We start from the raw sequence: 4,988 nt of genomic DNA on the forward strand, positions 1-4,988 counted from the left end.
AAACTCAGCCCACATTTGTTGAAAGCATTTACAAATCCCATCAAAACTGGCCCAAGTTTCAAATTTGTAATAAAATCCAAACCCAAGAGTTCTGCTTGGCTTCAAATGTCTCTCTGTTCTAGTAATTTCCACTTGTTTCCTTTAAAAAGAAAAAAAAGAAAAAAAAAAGGTATAATTCCTGCTGATTTCTGCCTGTTACACTGGTCAACCTGGAATAATTCCATTAACTCATCAAACTTGCTTCAGATTTCCACAAGGGTAGGTATAAGCTGGTTGAACACAAGAAGAATTTATTAAGATAAAGGTGAGAAGCTTAATACTCTAAGGCCAAAACCCAAAAATGCAACATGTGTCTTTTCTCAAAGTTAAAAAAAACAGAACTGAAGCCTCTGGGCTTTCTGGGATGGAAGTAAATCTTTCTGTCTTCAAATGTGGCAACATGGTACCGTGCCTAGGGCCAACATCTGCCCAAGTAGTGGGCAGATACATCATGCTGACTGTCCACACCACATCGCCCCTTTCTTTCTCTCCTGCTCTCCCTTTGCCAACACCAGTCTCTACGTGGTAACCCCGTGAGCAGGCTTGGGGATTGCCTTTCTTTTTTCAGTTGCATCCAAAACTGCAACCAGGGAAGACTCAAAGCAGTAACATTGACTAAGAGGATGGATCAGGAGCACGCAGCTCCTGGACACCAGCATGAGTGGGAGCACCACTGACTGTATTTAGAGTGGCTTAAAATCCCCTTGAAATGCCCTCCAGGCTTGCAGAAACAGGATTCCTGGAATACTAGAGCCCGTTCATTCACCAGAGGGTATAATCTCACCATACATCACAGATTTGCCAGTGTATAATCTATCATGTGACATGAAAAAACCATCACTGACACACCTACTACCTGATCAGTCACTGGATCATATTGTCTGAGGAAAGCCCACTACGATGAAACAAACAAAAAAAACCCTGCAGCTATCACACAGACATCAAATCCAGCCACCTAAGTGTAGTAGGGGGCTATCCCATGGACAGATCTTAGTAAGAACAAGAGAGACAGCATTGCAAAACCCACAAAGCGACTTTATGGTTGCAACCTGATTTAACACCAAACTGCTGAGACATTACTGAGTTGCAATACAACAGGTAAAACACAACACCAGACAGATTCATGCTCTGGATGCTATTAGAGCATATAGTTAGCTCATATAGACCTAACTTATTATTTTCTGCCTATAGAGCTAGCTTATTATTTTCGTTTTTTCTTTTTTTTTTTTTTTTTTTTCATATAGAGCTAACTATACCAGTTACCCCTCTTGCTCTCCCTCCATCGTGAATCCCCATGAGAACTTGCCCTGACCCTGGGGTGTTACCATAAACCAGGGCAAGGCTCACAGCACCCTGCCTCAAGAATCACAGAAATCACAGGAAGTTTTAGTTTGGAAGAGACCTTCAAGATCATCCAGTCCAACCTTTGACCAACACCATAAGCTAAATCCAGACCCTTCAGCTCTTGGTTTTCATTTCTTTGGGGAGAAAAGGGAGATAACTGAGCTGGGAGAATGGGAAATCAGAAACGCACAGTTTAGAACCTCTTTCCAAAGGCAGGTTTGCTTTGCCTACCCCGCACCCTTTTCCACCTCACCCTTCATTGCCCCTGGATGATAAATGTGCCATTAAATAGCCCACAGTTTCGAACAGTGCCTTCTGATCATGGCAGAAGTGTTTCCTGGCACTGGCAGAGCCCTTCAGTAGTAGCTCTGGCACTTTGCTCCTTTCTGCCCCGGGTGTCCATCCAGGAGCAGTTTTGAGGAGCTCAGTCCCACCTGGGGCTGCTCTCCCCCCTCCTTTCCCTGACCCTTTTTCCCCCCGGAGAAAGGCTGAGGCCTGGAAAACGGCTACCTGAGGCCCTCAGCCATGAAAAGATGCAGTTGGAGTGCAGGGAAAACAAAGTAAACGCCATGAGAAGACAGCTCCCCGCTTCCCCCCGCTTTCCCCCCCTCCCTGGGCCCACCAGAAGAGGCCGGAGCGGGAGCCGGCAGCCGGGCCACAGGGCTGTTTGATTGCCTAAGCCTGCTGGCCAGACAATAGGACCAGAAAGAATGGCTGCTTCCTTCCTTCCTGTCGAGTGTTCTGCCTGAGTGAGCAAATTCAATAGCACTTCGCTTCGCAGCAACACCAGGCTCTCTCGCACAGGCGAAAATCAACAAAGAGCCATTCTCGGGCATTTCCAACTGCACCTAAGCCAAGGCACTGAGCTGTGGAGCCATCCGGCCCAGGGAGGGGGGTGGCCCAGACGTCGCTCGAGGGTGTGCGGCCAGGCACAGTCAACATCCAGGTTATTGTTTATGACGAAGGACTACTGCCTTATTATTTTCCTTTTTTTCTTCTTCTTTTTTTCTTTTTTTCCTTTTTTTTTTTTTTTTTTTTTAAATCTCAGGCACCGGGGCAGTTTGGTTCGCTGAGCTGGATGTTTGAAACCCCTCTGTATAGGCAGGGTGCTACGAGGTATTCAGGCGTAACTAAACTAGAAGGTGACAGAAGAATTGCTGTGTGCAAAACATACGCCCTCAGATTCAAGTGGCTGCACATTTAAATCACAGGCTGACTGAAAATGAAATAGGTGTAGGTCAAGTAAAAACATCTGAGGGAAGCAGGTAAGCAGTTAACGAGACTGAGCTTAGGTGGGTACAAACTGAAATATTGTTCCCTATGAATTCCATAAATAAGAGAGTAAGAGAATAATTATGGATTCTGGTTTTTATTGGTATCACACTCTTTTCTCTCTTCCAGATCCTGCTCTTCAGTTCAGCACTGTCTAAGAAGGAACATCAGGACCCAGGACTCACATGCCTAGAGTTGCCAGTCAGAAAACACATTTTTTGTCAGCACTGAATTTCTAGATCTTCAGAGCCACTGAAGAGGTTCCAGTCCTTTAAACTTTCCTGATGGAAATAAAGATCACTCCTGGTTTCCCTCCTGTTGTTACACTCAGTTTGTACATCTCTTTGCAGTACAACATTTGGTCCTCTGGGATTCCCATGCATTTGCAGCAAGGCAGGCCCCTCTTGTTCTACAAGCATGGCATAGGATGTGGCTATACCAAGGGATGTATTCCTGTGAACATCTGGGTTTGCTGATTCAGTGTGTGTGGGAAGAGGAAGGGGGAAGTGCAGAAAATATCTCAAAAAAAGGAAAGCTTACATAGGATCTTTGGAGTGATTTCTTCCTCCTAAGAGGATAGATTTTTGCTTTTTTTTCTTTGAGATGAGCAGAGTAAGATTTTGCACTTGCTTGCTGCATCTGTTTTCTCAAGCAAAGACCTGTTTGTTTTCCCCTTTGTGTCTGAACCATATTTGAAACAGACCACTGAGCCACGTTACATCAAGCCTGTTTCTTTTCTTTTCTTCTTCTGAACTATGACAGATTATTCTAGCCCATCTGCAGGCATGATTAAAAATATGAAAATCATTTTTACTTTCTTTTGAACTAGCTTTGATATAGTATTTGCTGTCAGATAATCTATAGAGTTTTAACATCTGGTAATGTAAAATGGTATGTTATTGCAGCTGAAGAAAGAACCATTTAAATATTTTTATAGTGAGTATTTTGTGGTATCCAAGATTGTACTTGTGGCTTCAGTTTACAATAAACTTGTGGTGGTATAGTTATAACTAAATTATTCATTTTTATGCATCAGAACATAGTTTATAAGCCAGAAGAAAAAAAACATCCCAGCACCGAGGATCTTTATTAAGATACACATACTGCTTACACTATTATGATAAGTGACAGTCAAATATGTCATCACCTAATCTTAGGAAACTAGCTCAGACAACTTTCTATTAAGCAATAGCCTGTAAATGACAAAACAATATCTATTTCAGTCACTGCTCGGTAAAAGCTAGATTACTGAAGTTGAAAGATTTTTCTCTTTTTCCAAGAGTATTCAGAAGAAACATGTAGAGAAAAATTAAAAAAAAAAAAAAAAAAGTAGGACAGCTGTATAGACTTTCATCTTTTATAATTTGGCATCAGTGAAAATTCATACAATTTATAGATGCAGCTGATTATGCCCACTAATGTTTACAGTCTGGTTTGCTACTGAAAGAGAGTAGCCAAAAACTTAACATGAGACCTATTTCTGGTTCAGTTGTTCAGTTTGTTTTAGTTACCCTTCACTGTTTTAACCACCTGAGGAATCTCATGGTATCATGCAATTGGTTTCTGCTAGCAAAAGCAGCTATCTAAGAGGATAGGGTATACATCCCAATTAAGTTTTATCCAAATTCAGGCAAAGCTTCCCTAAGGAAGTATTACATTATTGCTTGTACTTTGGAAAAGAATTGGCAACTAAGCATAAAGAACCTGATCAAAGAACACCAATGCCAGTCTGTACTCAAATTGTCCAAAATCTAGAATATGTAAGAATTTTTTTTAGGCTGCTCCTTATTTGGGATCATCTGGAAGTGACATGCAGGTACCTTCCCCACTTACTTCAGCTAGAAGTGTGCATCACCATAAGGAAATTTCAGCTTCAAGTGCAAAGAAGATTCAGCACACTCAGGTACATTAACTCTGAGGGCAAAACCAAACAAAGCATCAGATTCTGGCATGTGGGAAGGTGGTTGTTTGCCATCAGCCGCTCATTATAACACAACCCCCTTCCTTTTAGCACCTTCTGTTCTTTTAAAATGGTCTAGTGCCTTTATTTATTTATTTATTTATTTTAATCTCCACTGTAGCCAGGCTAGTGAGAGGTCAGATGAGTCAGACATTGGTTAAACCAACAGAACTAAGATAATTTTTGACAGTTACATAACCTCCCACCTTCATTTTAGGAGTTTACTCATTCCTCTAGCCGTGCCCACTAGGACTTCCCACAAAGTTGTAGGGAGAGTTGAGAAGATAACTATTCAGTGTATTTTAGACTATATATTAAACGCTATCATTGATCCATATATTAAATACTGTGTATTTTAAACTATATATTAAAT

At 41.6% G+C, this 4,988-nt stretch overlaps 1 long non-coding RNA gene across 1 annotated transcript; it reads left to right on the top strand.

Moving 5' to 3' along the window:
* The first annotated feature begins 1,798 nt into the window (after positions 1-1,798).
* Positions 1,799-2,970, top strand: LOC139791828 (uncharacterized). Its single transcript, XR_011724044.1, has 3 exons — positions 1,799-1,943; positions 2,432-2,648; positions 2,785-2,970. It is a non-coding gene; the product is annotated as an uncharacterized lncRNA (long non-coding RNA).
* Positions 2,971-4,988: the final 2,018 nt, after the last annotated feature.

This window comes from Heliangelus exortis, chromosome 1 (assembly GCF_036169615.1).
Source record: "Heliangelus exortis chromosome 1, bHelExo1.hap1, whole genome shotgun sequence".
NCBI lineage: Eukaryota > Metazoa > Chordata > Aves > Apodiformes > Trochilidae > Heliangelus > Heliangelus exortis.